This window comes from Diabrotica virgifera, chromosome 1 (genome assembly GCF_917563875.1).
Source record: "Diabrotica virgifera virgifera chromosome 1, PGI_DIABVI_V3a".
NCBI classification, from domain to species: Eukaryota; Metazoa; Arthropoda; class Insecta; order Coleoptera; family Chrysomelidae; genus Diabrotica; species Diabrotica virgifera.
Window position 1 is genome coordinate 155,572,395 of NC_065443.1, and position 17,575 is coordinate 155,589,969.

Genomic DNA, 17,575 nt, shown 5'->3' on the forward strand with positions numbered 1-17,575 from the left:
GTTTTTTACTAATTGTCATAAATTTGGTCTTCTTTATGTTAAGAGCTAGTCCGTATCTGTTGCTGACTTCTGTTATACGATTTGTTAATATCTGTAAATCATTCAGATTATCGGCAAAAACTATGGTGTCATCTGCATCTAATGTTATTCAACCATTCACCATTTATTAATACTCCTTTCGCACAACCGTCTAAAGCTTTCTTAAATTCAAAAATTCAAAAGAAAATATTTTTATGGATATTTATACCTATTTATTATAAAATTTATATTGAGAACGATTCTTCCAGCCCACAAAAATTATATTCAATCAGTAATAACCCTTTAATTTTTATACTGAACGTCTCTGGATCGTTACAGTAGTAGTGGTGTGGGCGATTTTTACAGCACTCTCTTTGATCATGATCTGCTCTTTCAGATGAGAAATTCATACAACCAGTCAACACTAGTTAGTTTAGTCACTGTTTTAAGTGCACTGAAACAAGGGGAACATCTGGCTGAGTAAGTTTACTTTTTAAGTAATGTTTGAATTTTTTTATTTCTTGTTTGCTTGGTTCATGTCATTGTTGTATAGAAAATTTTTATTAGCAACATTAATTTGAAATATATTTTATACCAATAAAGCATTGGTAAATATGGTGTTGATTGCCGGTTTGAAATAATCAGAGATCTTATTTATAATATAAATATCATATTTATGATTATTTTTACTTTGCTGTTATTGATCACAATAAGCTGATTTTCTCCTAATATAATTCAAATTTTCTTAATTTTTTTTAGTAAAAGTAAGCTCTTTTTTTTAATTTTCATGTTTTACGAATTAAATTTTTACACTGCTTCTGTTTTTTAATATTTATTTTATTTATCCTATTTTCTGCTTATTTTCGTGTTTAAGAATTTGATGTAACAAATCTTATAAAAAGGTTTAACAAACCTTATAATCATTTTATGAAACGAAATTATTCCCTTATTCGTTTTTATTCGTTAGACATGCTTTTAATACTTATCAAATATCAGTCTTTATTATTTTATTATACTTTATTATAGTTATCTTTCCCTTTCCTTTGTACCCTGTTATTACTCTCACTCTCCACCACTTTCGTTTAATTAAAAAAGTATCATTTAGTTGTGGTTTACTCTCCATTTGAACCACCAGCTAAAAGAAGGAAATGAATCCAAAAATAGATTTTCGGGAAATTAATAAAAACTGTTTATTCGTTCTATTCAATTGTTTCTTGTTTATTAATGACGTATACTATAAAGTACAGTTTGTTTAGGTTAATTGAGATTATAAAAAAAACTATCCATTGATTTTCGTTATCTAGAATAACGATAAAGAAAATCTTGCACTTTCTTACAACTTATATTTTTTTGGCATAAAAAGGATACAAAATTGTATGAAAACTCTTGTTTTGTTTGAAATAATTTATAAAAATAAACAAATACACAAAATTAATTTCCTTAAATTACCCTTCTCCCTCAATGATGTTATCATCTGATGCAGTAGTTGGCCATGTAAGGATATTTTCGTAAAATTATTTTTTATCTTCTGGAACATAATATGAAATTATTTTCCGAACATTTTCCATCTTTTTTTTTTTCTCGTTTATTGGTGTTTTTGCACTGTATGCTTTGGTAATAGCCAATGAAGGAATCACCCCATTTTTTTGAAGTAGAAACCTGAGTTTCAGAAAACCATCTATTTGTTCTGAAACTGTTGTAGCCTTTATTGGCAGAACAATACTCTAAAAATATCTATACATATTTAGATATCATAAATGTAGACGTTTTTTTCTTCTAGTCCAATCTGTGGGTGAAAAATAGGTCGATTTCAAGATATAATTCAGGAATTAACTAGTTTTGATAGGAAATAAGCCACAATTTTACTAAAAAAATTATTTTATTAACGTTTCGACGTCCAAATCGGATGCCGTTGTCAAAATACCAAAAATTTATTTGTCATTTTTTGTATTTTGACAACGGCATCCGATTTGGACGTCGAAACGTTAACAAAATCATTTTTTAAGTAAAATTGTGTCTTTTATTTCCTATCAAAACTAGTTAATTACTAAAATGTCACAAGAAGATAGCTTCAGAACAACAATAATTCAAGAATTTTTGAAACCTATTTGGTGTTGTAAAGGACGATGGCTTTTTTATTTATGACGTTTTCCATTAAGAGGTGCAACCAGGATGATCCTAAGGGTGGCTTACAGGGGGGTATGGAATAGTAATGGTGTTTCAGCGTATAGAGCTCAAAGTGCATCCAAATGGGGGAGGGTTATAACCCCCAAAACCCCCCTGGTTACGCCTATGTTTACATTTGTTAAATTTACAATTTTTAAAGATTTTTATTTTGCAGTTTAATTTCGTTAATTTGTTATTGCAAAACGAAAGGTCCAAACTGGCCGTTTTTTGCAAAAATATCTTTTTTTATCTTTAAGGCTTTAAAATGAAGACCCTTCAATTCCAAACATAAAAAACATTGAAAAGCCCGGTTGGCGAACTTGTTGCTTAGATATTAGATATAAACTGTTTAGCCCGAGAGGTCAACTGTCGAAGGCTATAACTTTTTGAAACAAAAAATCGTAGAAAGTTCATGCAAGATCCACTCTCTTTCCGAAGAGTTATATTTTCGTGAAAATCACCTCCTAGTTAGCATCCCAAATGTAATTAATCGTTACCACTTCACAAGTTGCTTTACTTGTGTTTGTGTTGTTTATATGATTTTTAAGTTTCATCGGTTCAAAGTGCTTATTTTTGAAGGAGCTGTAGTTGAAACGACTTGATAGACAATAATCACGACTGTATTCAAATTTTGAACAGCCATATCCTAACCAATTGTTGCCTTACAGAAAAACAAAAAAGCCAAATTATTCAGAAATGCAAAACTTACATTTTTTTAATCTTTGTGATTTTTGGTATCACTAATAAATTTGAAATTATCTTGAAAAACGCGTTTAAAAAAAAATTAAATTTTTTTTATTTTAAAACCAATAAAAAAAAATAAGTCCTTTGAACCGATGATACTTACAGATCACAGATCACATAAATAATACATAAGCAAAGTAACTTGTGAAGCGGTAACGATTAATTTGATTTAAGATGGTAATTAGGGGATGACTTTCCCGAGATTTTTTGACCAAAAAAAAAGGGACCAACTTTATTTTGAGCCTAACTTGCTTACTTTCGATGTTAGAAATTTTTTTAAAAAATAAAAATAAATATTTCTTTAAACAATTTAAAAAAGTTATAATGAGTTTACTCCAAAAAGTGCATCATTTTTTGTTTATTTCACGTTGAAATATTCGCTTTGAAATTTGACGAATATGAACCTATTTTTCATTAGATACAACTTTGCTTCTTCTGAGTCGAGAGTTCGTACATAAACCATTTTTTTCATTTTTTTATGGGCTATATTTTTGCTAAGAAAAACAGTCTGAAAATGTGCTTTTTTTGTTGAAAAATGAAAATATTTACTCGCAAATAATTCGAAAAATATTACCTAGGTGAAAAATGTTATAGGACAAAAGTTGCTCAGAATTAGTAAGTTTATCCATTTCAGACTTATTTTGAACGTATATTTTTTCACCCCCCATAAGGGGTGAAACTCACCACCAGGGCAAGATCACACATCGGCCTAATATCACTTTTCTTTTTGACATGTTATCTATGTGTAGGTATGTCAAATTTCATGTCAATCCAAGCGGTTCTTTAAAAGGAGCAAAAACCGTGATTCAATGTACTGTGTTGCTTGTTGCTAAGGGCAACCGACACAATAAATCACAATCATAAAGAAAAATAAATGTCCACTCCACTTTAAAAATCATTTTTAATAATTAAATGTAATTCTCTTTTAAAGTAATTTTTAGTTTAAGATAACATAAGTCTTTCTCTAGTCTAGTCAATGACTGTGAAACAATTTCTGAATTGTTATAATGGTAGGGGAGCAAAGTATGCTAAATGTGCAGTCACTCGAGATCATTATGGTTACCTATTGGGTTGTGAAAAGTAGGTCCTAAAACCAAAAAAGTTAAGTAAAGTTTTCCATTTTAGTGGGGACTTTCCATTTTCGAAAAAATGTTTCGAATAAAAATTACTTATTTTACATAAGGAATCCAAATCTGCAATAAAAATGGAGGCTCCCATTTAAGATTTTAAAGTAACCCCCACCCCACCTCCGTGGGGGGTCGTGTTTGGTGCCATTCGATAGATTTTTCAAAAGTATTGAATAAGTGTATTTTTCAGTTTTTCGATCTGATGTTCATTTCGCGAAATATCGCGGGATTCGTATTTAAAATTTTAAATTTACCCCCACCCCTCTCCGTGGGAAGTCGTGTTTGGTATCATTCGATAGATTTTTGAAAAATATTGAGCACGTATTTTTTATCTTTTCGATCTGTCATTCATTTCGCGAAATATTCGCTTTTTTCTTGTGAAAATTTGGGACTCACCCATTTCCTTACGGCCCGCTCAAATCGTCAGATTTTTGAAATAACTGTTTTGCATGTGCGTAACTTACCTTATCTTAATCTGACGATTTTGAGTTTTTCTAAGGATAGATTTTTTTCGGCCACTCATTAACGAACCCCCTGCATTAAGAGCCAATATAATATGGTAGAGGTACATTTTCAGGGTACAAGGTTTCTCTCCATGTAATAATCTGACGCGCTCGAGTAACTGCAAAAATCCCCGCTTGGGCTCCCCTACCATAAATAAAGTCACTACGATTTAAGAAAACAAAAACAATTATCTCGGCTTTAGTTGGTCGTAGAAAATTTGTATTTTGTTTTAAATCTTCGTTTTGTCTTCAGCAACAATAAAATCTGTAAGTTAGAAACTCATAGGATGTATAGGGCCGCTTCAGTTCTAAATGTTTATAACGAAATTGCCCCTTTATTTTCAAACCCGAAAATAAGAATTTGAAAAATGTTTTACGGATTAATTTACATCAGAATATAAAAATATAACTCTTCAGAAGGAGAGTGGATCTTGCATTAACTCTCTACGATTTTTTTTCAAAAGTTATAACCTTCGACATTTGACATCTCGGGATAAACAATTTATAATAGGTATCTAAGCAACAAGTTCGCCAACCGGACTTTTCAATTTTTTTTTTGTTTGGAATTGAAAGGTCTTCATTTTAAAGCCTTAAAGAATAAAAAAAGTTATTTTAACAATAAATAATGCAATTGCAAAAACGGCCATTTTGTACCTTTCGCAGGCTGTTTTGCAATAACAAATTAACGAAGTTAAAGTTCCCGTAGCTTAAATTGTAGGTTTTTTAAAAGTTTTTCTCTAAAATGAATATCCTAGGCTGCAAAATTAAAAATCTTTAAAAATTGCAAATTTAACAAATGAAAAGCGTCATAAATAAAAAAACTCCAGAAATTTTTGGTTATATTTTAGTAGAAGTTATTCCTGGCATCGTCCTTTACAACACCTGATAGGTTTCGAAAATTCTTGAATTATAACACGTTTTTTTCACCCACAGCCCGGGGTATTCATGGAACGTGTAAAAATCTGCAAAATTTGTTTTCAAATCGGGGACACAAAATGCGTAAAATCATAGTTTTCTGAGATAGAACATTTCCTGCACTGATATTTTTGGATTCGGAAGGTTTTGCATTTAGTAAAAAACAATAACTCCGGCATTTTCCTATTCTTGACATAATGTCAACACTTCTTGTTGCTTCATGTAAAACTTTTTAGCTCGTCTCAGACGCACAATTTTTGCTGAAAATACAAAACACCTGACAAGTCAATTCAACCGTAAGTTTGAAGAAAAAAATAATTCCGTGATTTATTTCCTTCTTAAAACCAACTATGTACATAATATAACCGTCTATATTCGTTGTTAAAACTGTCGCACGTTTCGTGCTGGAATATCTCAGTAACTTACATGGTGTTTAGTTAGCGCGGATAGATGGGTTTTGTCTTAAACGATATATTTTTGTTAAACAGCCATTTCGCCATATTTTGGCGTTTATTCCCTTCTAACTGCTGGTAGAATTTTCCTTGAAATGGTCTTTTTATGATCTGTGCTTAACTTTGTTCGTTTATTACATCCTCAACTTCCTGATGTACTACTTGTATATTTTCTTTCTTCTTATTTAGTTTAACTTGGTTTTCTTGTTTTATGTGTCACTGAATTTTTCTTAAAGTTTTTTTAATGTTATTTTATTACCATATTTATTACCATATCTAATCGATCATTTATATTGATTCTTTATCGAGTAATAATTTAGTAATAGCCTAGTGGCAGTCGCCAGAAATGGGTTCTAAGCCATAATATGCAAATGGCGGGTCTTTGTATCGATTTCATTTTTAACAAAGGTGTAGGTCGTCGGTAGTTAGTGGTAGATTAGCCTACAGTTCTTTTTTTTTAAATTTTAGATATGCTCTAAATTGCAAATAACGGATGTGCACGAACTCATCACTTTATAGGCCTCCATAAAATTATTAGACACGAAAATTTGCTCCGGTATATAACAAAATGGCCTCCTGAATCCTTTGGACACTTGTAAACTGATCACCCCAGATAGGTAAACTCATAACCAGCATTTTTGCCCCAAGACGCTAATTTCTAATTACGTATAATATGCAAATCCAGGGTTTTATTGCGATGATGAGTTTGTGCTATACATATAGATACAATATGGTGCAAATGAAAGGAATAAATTCGTTATTTCGTAAACCGACGACATTAAGGAAAAATCCCGAACAGGTCGACTTTTATTTTTAGATTATGATATTTTAGCATATATATCACATGCGTGACGTCATCTATCTGGGCGTGATGACGTAATCGATAATTTTTTTAAATGAGGATAGGGGTCGTGTGCTAGCTCATTTGAAAGGTTATTCAATTCTCTATTCAGTAATGTAAACATTAACATAATTATTTATATAGGATGTCCAAAAACAATTTTTAAATTAAATTAATTGACAAAAAAGAAGAATGTATGTAATTTATTTAATAAAAAATTCTTTTTACTGTTATCAGAAAACAGAAAAAAATGTTTATTTGAAAAATAAACATTGATTTTCGCTTAAATGCAATGTTCAAGCCAGCTCCCGCTAGACACCTGCATTTTGGAAGTTTGAACAATTAATTTAAGCTAACAGAAATGTTAATTTTTGGAATAAACATTTTTTTCCTGTTTTCTGACAGTAGTATTAGTTCATACCTATTCTCATTTAAAAAAATCATTGATTACGTCTTCACGCCCAGATGGATGACGTCACTTGTGTGATATATATGTATGCCAAAATATCATAATTTAAAAATAAAAATCGACCTATTTCGGGATTTTTCCGTAAAGTCGCCGGTTTACGAAATACGAATTTATTCCTTTCATTTGCACCATACTGTATGTGTACCTCAAATATCCGTGTTCTATTTGGTTTCTCATAACCATGTTTCTTTTGTTGTTATTTTCTGCAACAATTCTTTTGAATGTAGTAGCCTTTTAGTTCTAATATTTCTACTAAAATTTATTAGCCCTTCTTTTATTATGTTTTTCTTAAAGAATTTTGATTGTTTTAATACTTAAAGATGTTCATCACTTATCAATCACTTGTTTTATGTGCGTTTGATTTTCCCTTTTTCTAATTGCTTTTCACAAAATGATTCAGGTTCAATCACTATTGATACGAAATAATGTTTGTTTGTTTATCGATATATTGTTGTTTTTTATTCCGCTACGCGTTGATTTAGAGTTTGTGCATTTTCCGCAAACTGCCGTATTAGTAGATATTTCAATAGAGTCCATATAGAGATGGATGCACCGATTCACCTGGTGTCACGTATTAAAAATCTGTACCTGTCCAATGTGGCAACAGTATGACTATATCAGAGGTTCTAAAGCCAATTCAGAGCAGAGAGAAGGGTTAGACAAGGGTGCGTTTTATCACCTGATTTATTCAATATTTATGGTGAACATGTCACGAGGAATGCCTTTAGATCGGTGGAGTAATCGTGGCTGGTAGAATTGAGATTTATTGATGGCACTACACTTCCCTAGTAGCACAATAAAAACATTTTAGTTTTATTTAAGGTTTATAAAGGTTTTATTGTGGTAAATATGAAGATAATGGTTTTAAAGTTACCTTGTAGATATACTGTCAGAACTTTAAAACTGTTAAGCATTTGTCACTAGTTTTAAAGTATCTAATAAGAGTATCAAATAAGACTAATTAATCTTAATAGATAATTTGTCTTATTGCAGTTTTAAAATGGTTTATTTTCAGTTCACTTTAAAATAATTAGTTTTATGAAGAACTTGCGGACTGTTTGGTTTTATTAGATTCTTGTTGGTTACCTATTAGTTTTATTGCAGTTTTAAAGGTTCTCCTAATATGACTAATAAGACTTATTATTAAAACTACTTGATCTCAAGACTATTATGTCAGTAAAACATATGCCTTAAAAATATTTTTTTATTTGTCTTTAAAGTTGCTTTCTTAAGAGCAATTAGTAGGCTATATTAAAACCAAACGCTCTTAACTGAATCAATTTGGTTATCATAACGACTAAACTATGCTTCTTGTTAGAAACAATAAAACTAAACTCATCCCCTCTTCTTTTATGTCCAAAATAGTCGGACATTTGTTTTAGAGCGAGACAGTGGTAAAGTGTGTTGTAAACAGTGGAAGGACAGTAACTGTACTTAGTTAATATGGAAGAAATAAGTCACAAGAACTTAAAATATAAACGAACTGGTCCTTTTAAAAGAAAAATACAACACACAGCACTACGACGACTCGATTTTAGGTTAGATTCACATTAAAACCGAGTGACATTATTGACAGCAGCAATAAAACTAAACGGTTTTAATTCCAAGGCAACCTTGCTTTTATGTAGGATATATGCCCTTGGAAAGGTATAAAATAAAACCATTTGATCTTAACAATTCTCTGGCGATAGACCAAGTACTTTTGTTTGGATTTCGGCCATATTGCTTTCTAGAGATGCTGAAAACCATGATAGATTACAATATAAGGCTTACATAAAAATTATAAATAAGCGACTTAAAGACATAAATTCGATTTATAAAACATTAAAATTGTAGATAAAATTATTTTTCTTTCAAATTGATATTTTTCGGATTTAAATTTTTTTATTATTTTTATTTTTTAATCGCTAAAAGTCAGAAATTTTAATGCGCGTGAGTTATTTAGACCTATTTTTGTTAACATTATCAATAAAGTTGGGTGCGCAAGTATTTTTCACCCGTGTTGAGATGCCCCCCCCCCCCACTTGCAAAAATTAAAAAACAAATAGCCCTGATTTATGAGCTATTTATGAGCTTTCATATTCCGCAAACTAAAAATTTTGAGCTCGTTCCACTGAGCAAGAATTTAATACTTTAGTGGGGGGCTGAGTCAGCCCCCCTCCCCCACTACTTAAAAATAGGAATATTGAATCGGTTTTTGCGGCAGAATTACGAGCTATTTATGAAATTATATAGTTTCGATTTTTGAGCTCATCTCCTTCACCCCCAAACAACCCTTTAATTCATTTTACTTACGAGAAAAATGCTGAGAAAACTTAAAATATATCGTATTGCGGATATAATTCCTATAGCTTATATACTCTAAGAATAAACTATTAAATCACGTGCATTTAGATTATTGAGCTACAACCCCTTCGCAAGAAAACCACCCTATCTTCTCGGCTTAAGAGAAAGTTGTACTTAAATGCATTAAATTAATTATTTGGCGAGTACATATCATTTAATAATTTATAAGCTTCCAAATTACGCGCATTTAGATCAGTAAATTGCAATTTATTTTGTATAGTGCAGTCACTGAAAGTAAAAATCAACGATTACCTTCAATTTCGGTGAACCTTCATCGATTTTCACGAAAATTGGTCAGTGGTTAGAGGATACCTTAAGAAACAAAGGTGACATGGTACCACCTTGCGCCTTTACCCTGAGGGTGGATACCGCCCCTTCTCGGGGTGAAAATTATTTTATAAAAAATAACTGCACAAATCTATAAAAGAACAAATTATAAGCAAAATTTATTATATAAAGTTATTAAAATAAGTCAATACTTTTTACGTTATTAAAGATCAAAAATTTTAATTATTCGTGAAAAAAATGCATGTTTTGAAGCGGTTTTTCGTAAATCACTGAAAAACTGTAAGTTTTTACAAAAAAGTTAATAGTAGTTTAATTCGTATAGCTATATTCTAAGAATCAACTCTCAAATCACGCGCCTTTCGATTATTGAGCTACAACCCCTTCGCAAGAAAACCATCCCATATTCCCGGCTTGAGAGTTGTACTTAAAATAATTTAAATTAATTATTTGGCGACTAGATATCGTTTAATAATTTATGAGCTAGCAAAATATATGCGCATCTCAATTATTGAATTGCCAGTTTCTTTCTATAGTGCAGTCACTGAAGGTAAAAATCAACTATGACCTTCAATTTCGGTAAATCTCCATTCATTTTCACGAGAATTGGTTAGCGGATTTTGATGCTATCAACTTTTTCTGGAGCTCATTTTTGATAGGTATTTCTAAGTACTTTGACAAGTATTTAGTACCTAAGTGTTATAAAATGCATCTCTTTCCCGTTATTTAAGCTTGAATCCTTAGATTTGAATAGTCGCAGAAAAAAATATACATATAATTACCAATAACTTACTTTAAATTAACATTAAAGGGTTTTTCAAGTAAGCAATTTATTATATTTTTTATTAGCCTCAATTTTGGTGATGAAAACTTTTTTGCAAAAACTTACAGTTTTTGAGTTATTTATGAAAAATCGCTTTAATCGCTTTTCTTTCAGAAAAATTAAAATATTTGATCTTTAATAACTCAAAAAGTATTGATTTATTAATAACATTATATAACAAATTTTGCTTACAATTTGTCCCTCTCTCGATTTGTGGGGCTATTTTTAATAAAGTAATTTTCACCCCCGAGAAGGGGTGACATATACCCCAGGCTAAAACCGCAAGTTGTTATTGTCAATTCGTGAAAATGAATGGAGATTTACCGAAATCGAAGGTCATAGTTGATTTTTACCTTCAGTGACTGCACTATAGAAAGAAAATGGCAATTCAATAATTGAAATGCGTATATTTTGCGAGCTCATAAATTATTAAACGATATGTAGTCTCCAAATAATTAATTTAAATTATTTTAAGTACAACTCTCTCTTAAGCCGGGAATATGGGATGGTTTTCTTGCGAAGGGGTTGTAGCTCTATAATCGAAAGGCGCGTGATTTAAGACTTTATTCTTAGAATATAAGCTATACGAATTAAACTACTATTAACTTTTTTGTAAAAACTTACAGTTTTTCAGTGATTTACGAAAAACCGCTAAATCCTATAAATTATTAAATGATATGTAGTCGCCAAATAATTAATTTAATGCATTTTAAGTACAACTTTCTCTTAAGCCGGGAAGATAGGGTCGTTTTCTTGCGAAGGGGTTGTAGCTCAATAATCGAAATGCACGTGATTTAACAGTTTATTCTTAGAGTATATAAGCTATAGGAATTATATCCGCAATACGATATATGTTAAGTTTTCTCAGCATTTTTCTCTTAAGTTAAATCAATTAAATGGTTGTTTGGGGGTGAAGGGGATGAGCTCAAAAATCGAAAGTATATAATTTCAAGAGATCATAAATAGCGCGTAATTCTGCCGCAAAAACCGATTCAATATTCCTATTTTTAAGTAGTGGGGGGGCTGACTCAGCCCCCCACTAAAGTATTAAATTCCTGCTCAGTGGAACTAGCTCAAAATTTTTAGTTTGCGGAATATGAAAGCTCATAAATAGCTCATAAATCAGGGCTATTTGTTTTTTGATTTTGGCAAGTGGGGGGGGGGCAGCTCAACACGGCTGTATTTTTCTACCTTGACAGTCCGAAATAACCAAGTACTTTTTATTATTTTATGGTTACAAATACGTATCTACCTATCATAACACATGTAAAAATTTGTTGGTCTTTAAAAATCTCCATTTAAGAAACCTTTTTAAGTTTGCTATAAAACTGTCTGCACTTAAAGTGTCTTTTAACATGGTTTTAAAAGCACCTTCACAGCAGCTTTAAAACCAGTTGCTTAAGAAAACAAAGTTTTAAGAAGGTTTTTATTTTTGGTTTTATTGACTTTTTTCAGAGTGGGCCCTTTTATGCTGAAAGCGGTTTTATTGCAATCTTAAAGTTTACTTAAAAACCAAATGGTTTTAATTTTAGTTTTATTCTACAGTTTTAAAGCATCCTTAAAGACTTAATAAACCCGTTCGGTGCTACTTGGGTTATAGCAGCAAATGAACAAGAAGAGTTGAGTTGGAAAGCATTAAAGTTGGTCTTAGAATTAATAAAGACAAGACGAAAATAATGATTATAGATTCAACACTATTCAGCTGAGTAACTACTTGCAGGAATACCAGATAATAAACAGCTTTAACCTTTTCGGATCTAGTATAACTACCGAGGTTAACTGCCTAGCACAAGTTCGGAGAAGCATTGGTATGATAAAAAATAAGGAGTTTTACTAAAGTTTGGAAAGACTTATCTATCCCTCAAATAATTAAGATGAGATTGGTGAATCCACTTGTATTCTCAATAGTTCTATACGGGGCCGAAACTTGGACTCTTCGCGCACAAGAATGCCAAAAGCTTGATGCCTTTAAGATGTGGTGTTGAAAAATAATACTGCGCATATCTTGGACAGCTCATCCGACAAATGTTTCCATTCTTAACCAACTAGACATAAAAAAATGACTGTCAACAACATGTTTGCAGCGAATTCTATAGGTCCTTGGTCACAGAGTGGTCGCAGAGTGGTCGCAGAGATGACGATAATTTAGAGAGATTCAATGTTTCTGGAAACGTCGCGAGGAGAAGACTAAGGTCCACCACATACGGAGAAACGCAAATGTAACGAAACTGAAACTGTCAGTTAAGGCGGGTTCTCACTTGTCAGTTTCGCTGACGCAGTCTAGCTGATTCATTAATAATGAAAAAATAAAAAGTGCCTAGGCCAAACTAGTTTATTCTGATATAACTATGTACACACACTTCAGGCAAACTAGTTTGGCCTAGGCCAAACTAGTTTATCCTGATATAAAGACGCACACTTCAGGCCAAACTAGTTTATCCTCATATAATAAAGATTCCAATTTCAGGATAAACTAGTACGGCCTTCTTCTTCTTCTTCTTCATGTAGTGCCTATCCGTTTCGGATGTTGGCGACCATCATGGCAATCTCTACTTTTCACACTGCTGCTCTGAAAAGACTTGTAGTGGTTGTGTTGAACCACGTACGTAGATTTTTCTAGGTCTTTTTTAGATGCGTCTGTAAATACGATATTATATACGATATAATATGATTTTTAAAATAATTTTCTATGTCTGAATTAAACATCATATATCTCACGCGCAAAACTCGCGCATAAAGTGCGCAAACGCGTGCATAAAGTGCGCAAAACGCGCACATAAAGTGCGCAAAACGCGCATAAAGTGCGCAAAACGCGCGCATAAAGTGCGAAAAACGCGCGCTCAAAGTGCGCAAAACGCGCGCAATACGCGCACATAACGCGGGCAAAACGCTCGCATTAGGCGCGCGAAAGTAGATTTTTCTAGGTATTTTTTAGATGCGTCTGTCTGTAAAAACGGTATGATGATTTTTAAAATAATTTTCTATGTCTGAATTAAACATCATATTTCTCACGCGCAAAACGCGCGCATAAAGTCCGCAAACCGCGCACATAATGTGCGCAAATCGCGCGCATAAGGCGCGCATAACGCGGGCAAAACGAAATGTGTGCGAAACGCGCGCGTTCCGCACGCCGTATGCGAGCGTTTTGCGCTCGTTTTGCGCGTGAGATATATGATGTTTAATTCAGACATAGAAAATTATTTTAAAAATCATCATATCGTATTTACAGACGCATCTAAAAAAGACCTAGAAAAATCTACGTACGTGGTTCAACACAACCACTACAAGTCTTTTCAGCGCAGCAGTGTGAAAAGTAGAGATTGTCATGATGGTCGCCAACATCCGAAACGGATAGGCACTACAAGAAGAAGAAGAAGAAGAAGAAGAAGGCCGTCCTAGTTTATCCTGAAATGTGAATCTTTATTTTATGAGGATAAACCAGTTTGGCCTAAAGTGTGCGTCTTTATATCAGGATAAACTAGTTTGGCCTAGGCACTTTTTATTTTTTCATTATTAATGAATCAGCCAGACTGCGTCAGCGAAACTGACAAGTGAGAACCCGCCTTAAAACTGACAGTTTCAGTTTCGTTACATTTGCGTATCACCGTATGTGGTGGGCCATAGGCGTCTACTGCATAAACTCAAATGAAATTCAAAAGTAACTTACAGTTTCAGTTTCGTTACATTTGCGTTTCTCCGTATGTGGTGGACCTAAGAGGACGGTCACCAACCAGATGATCCGACCAGATTCTGGATTCAACGGGCCACTTATTCTGTGAAACCCTTAGAGTAGCTAAAGAAGAACCAATGGAGAAAATTTCTTAGTAGTATTGTATATTAGTTTTTCTCTAACTGAGTACAGATTTGGATCGTACAATGAGAAGTATAGAGGTTCTCTTCCTCTCTTCATGTTACTAAAAGAAAACTCAATTGACGATTTTTAGACAGTTTGTAGTTTTAGTACTCTTTTTTTAATAGGAATGATATTTCTTAGAAACCATATAGGTGTAAAAGGCTCTTATGTCTATTTTTTATTTTGAAAAATTCAATTTTTGACTTATTTTTGTCAAATAAAATCTCTAATGGTAATTGAGTTAAAAGTATCTAACAAAAAAGATAATATAAATTGGAAGAGTTATTAAGATTTGTTTTGAAATTCTTAAATAGTCCCAAGCTGTTAATAGCCATCATTTTCAATTACAAAAGTGAAATATTTGTTGATGTGAATATTAACTCAATTGATGTTTGACTGTGTTCATTTAAATCAGCTTTCATTTTTGTTTTACTCTCATAACAAATAAAGTGTTTCGATATGAATTTAAGTTACATGAAAGATGAGGAAATAAAAAACATTGATAATAGACCAGGCTGTATCGTCGCCCCCGTTAAGTAAATTATTCCGATTCGATTTTTTTGCACAAATTTACTCAAAAAGAGGTCCTCAAAAAATTTTTTAGTTTAAAATAATTTTGAGACATAAAAACTTGTGATACATACAAGTTACTTAACAAAATTCTATATAGTTAGTAGAAATCCACTTGTCTACTTTCCTTCTATTATTAGCCACTTTGGTAGACAATAAAATATATCATCCATTGTTTATGTTCATGGTTTGAGGTCAACTTTCCTATAATATCTGCACTATACAGATAAATGTGTTGGGTAGGTGTATTACTACCCACTTTATGAGAAAATATACATAATGTGATTAATACACTTTTAGATATAATAGATAATTTTATTGCTTCGCCCACCGTTGATTCGAATGCAGAAATGTATAGGGATACAATTTTAAATTCGAAAGAAATGTTATAAATCACAACAGAACATAATTTAAAACATGTATCAAAGATAAAAAAAGTTTTTTTTGTCTTTCGTTTGGCCCCCAAAGACGATTAAAGATTCAAATTATACCAGCCAGCCCAAAACGCGTCGTGACGTCATCCGGATATATGTTTACATTCTGTACCAACAAAGTAAACAAAATTGTATATAATTTTAAATTAGACATTATAAACGTCAGTAGAAAATACGAAAAGACACAAAGACAGTTATGTCGCGTCATAAGTGTTTTTGATCGTTTGAACTATTCATAGAAACTTGTACTTTTACAAAATGGTTTTATTTTCCATAGTAAACCTTCTTTCCTTTCCTTCAAAAACTGTATCCAATCAAACTCCAATCTCAACAAACTGGTATATATTATTACAATGACATACGATAAATGTCATTAGATATTTTTCCCTTATTCAGCGACGATGAGCTGGCCAAATACCCAAGTAGGTGGAGGCCAATAAACTAAAGAAGGAGAAGAAGAATATACCTAAATATAACCATAATCATAACTAATCTAAATTTACACTTAAGATGCAGTAGAAATAAACAAACCAAGACACGTTAAATGTTACTAGGAGCACTCCTGAATCATAATTTACAATGTATAAGTTTTGTAAATCATCATTTGGGATTTACAATGTACATACATTACGTCATATAATAAAACTATGTGACGTCACGGGTCGTTTGAACTATTTTATACCGCAGAAGACTTTAAATTTGTATTTCTAAGTTATTACGAGTCTTTGAAGCGTGAAATCTTATTTTTAAACAAAACTGAATATTATTATGCAATAAAAAAATGTGCAAGTTCCCCATTAGGTATACGATCTAACTACACATTCTAGTAAAGTCTAGCTAAATATTATATTAGACTAGGTTGTAATTTTAACATAAATATGCGGTTTAATAATCTTTTAAAGAGTTTAGTTACGTTATTATGTAAAGTTTTCACCAACCAAAAATGAACAACAAGAATGGTAGAGTACTTTTACCAAAAAAATCGTAATTTAGAAAAGTTATTCATGAACAACCAGCTTTTGGAAAGCATATAGTAATATTCACTTTTTTTATAGCTGTATCGCGTTTTTCTAGTAAGGTCTGCAAAATAAAAAGTTACAATAAGAATAAAAGAAATTATGAAATAAGAGCACACAATATTAGATGAAACGTGACTGTTCAAAAAGTGAACTTCCAGACCCATCAAGCATCCTAATTTTTGAAATTTCTTTAACATGTCATCTAAAAAAGAAAAATATTCTGCAGCTTTTTTACATCTTTGCAACACGACTTACTAGATTGAGTGGTACTCATGCTTCCTTCTCATTGTTTCGAAGATAGAATTCAAAGATAACGTTAATCGTCATCTGATATTTTTCTAATGTCAGGTCTGACAAAGACACTTTCTTTTAATTTAGCTTTTAAAAGGGGTGAAAACTGTTTGCAAAGATACTTGAAAAATTGTCCACCTTTAGGCAAAGCTATTATAAACTTTTTCATGAGACCTTTATATCTGGATGTGATTGGAACACGTTTTGGGGGTCTGTAAGGTTTTTGTGTAGAATGTGTTTCTTACAAGGGTTTAAAGACTTTCCAGTCAGTTTTTTCTGCATCAATGTTGATCTCTGGAAAATCAATGGGAAAATCCCAGTAGATGGCTGTATACGATAGTTAAAAAACTATTACAGAAGTAAAAAACTTCGATTTGTATATTGGTATAAAATAGTTTATTAAAAAACTTCTTAAAATGTCATCCACTTTATGAGAAAATATACATAATGTGATTAATACACTTTTAGATTTAATAGATTATTTCATTCATAGGAGATTCTGACCAATAGAAAGCTACAGACATGCAAATTAAGGTGATAATTTTTGATAATCTCCCGTCGTTAAGCATATTACGTCAGATGCCCTTCGTTGCTACGAAAAAATACATTCAGTGACATTAATGACAAATGTTTTAAAAATTATAAAAGTGATGACTTTCAACCGTCAAATACATATTTATAACAACTGTGTGTTTAATTTCACTAATTGGTACTTACAT

At 31.8% G+C, this 17,575-nt stretch overlaps 1 protein-coding gene across 1 annotated transcript in view; it reads left to right on the forward strand.

Annotated features, from left to right (window-relative positions):
* Positions 1-253: 253 nt before the first annotated feature.
* The window catches only part of LOC126878770 (SPARC), an 83,849-nt gene continuing 66,527 nt past the window's right edge, over positions 254-17,575 (forward strand). Inside the window, exon 1 of the mRNA XM_050641665.1 lies at positions 254-498. The gene's annotated coding sequence lies outside the window, so the exon portion shown is untranslated. The remainder of the gene's footprint in view (positions 499-17,575) is intronic.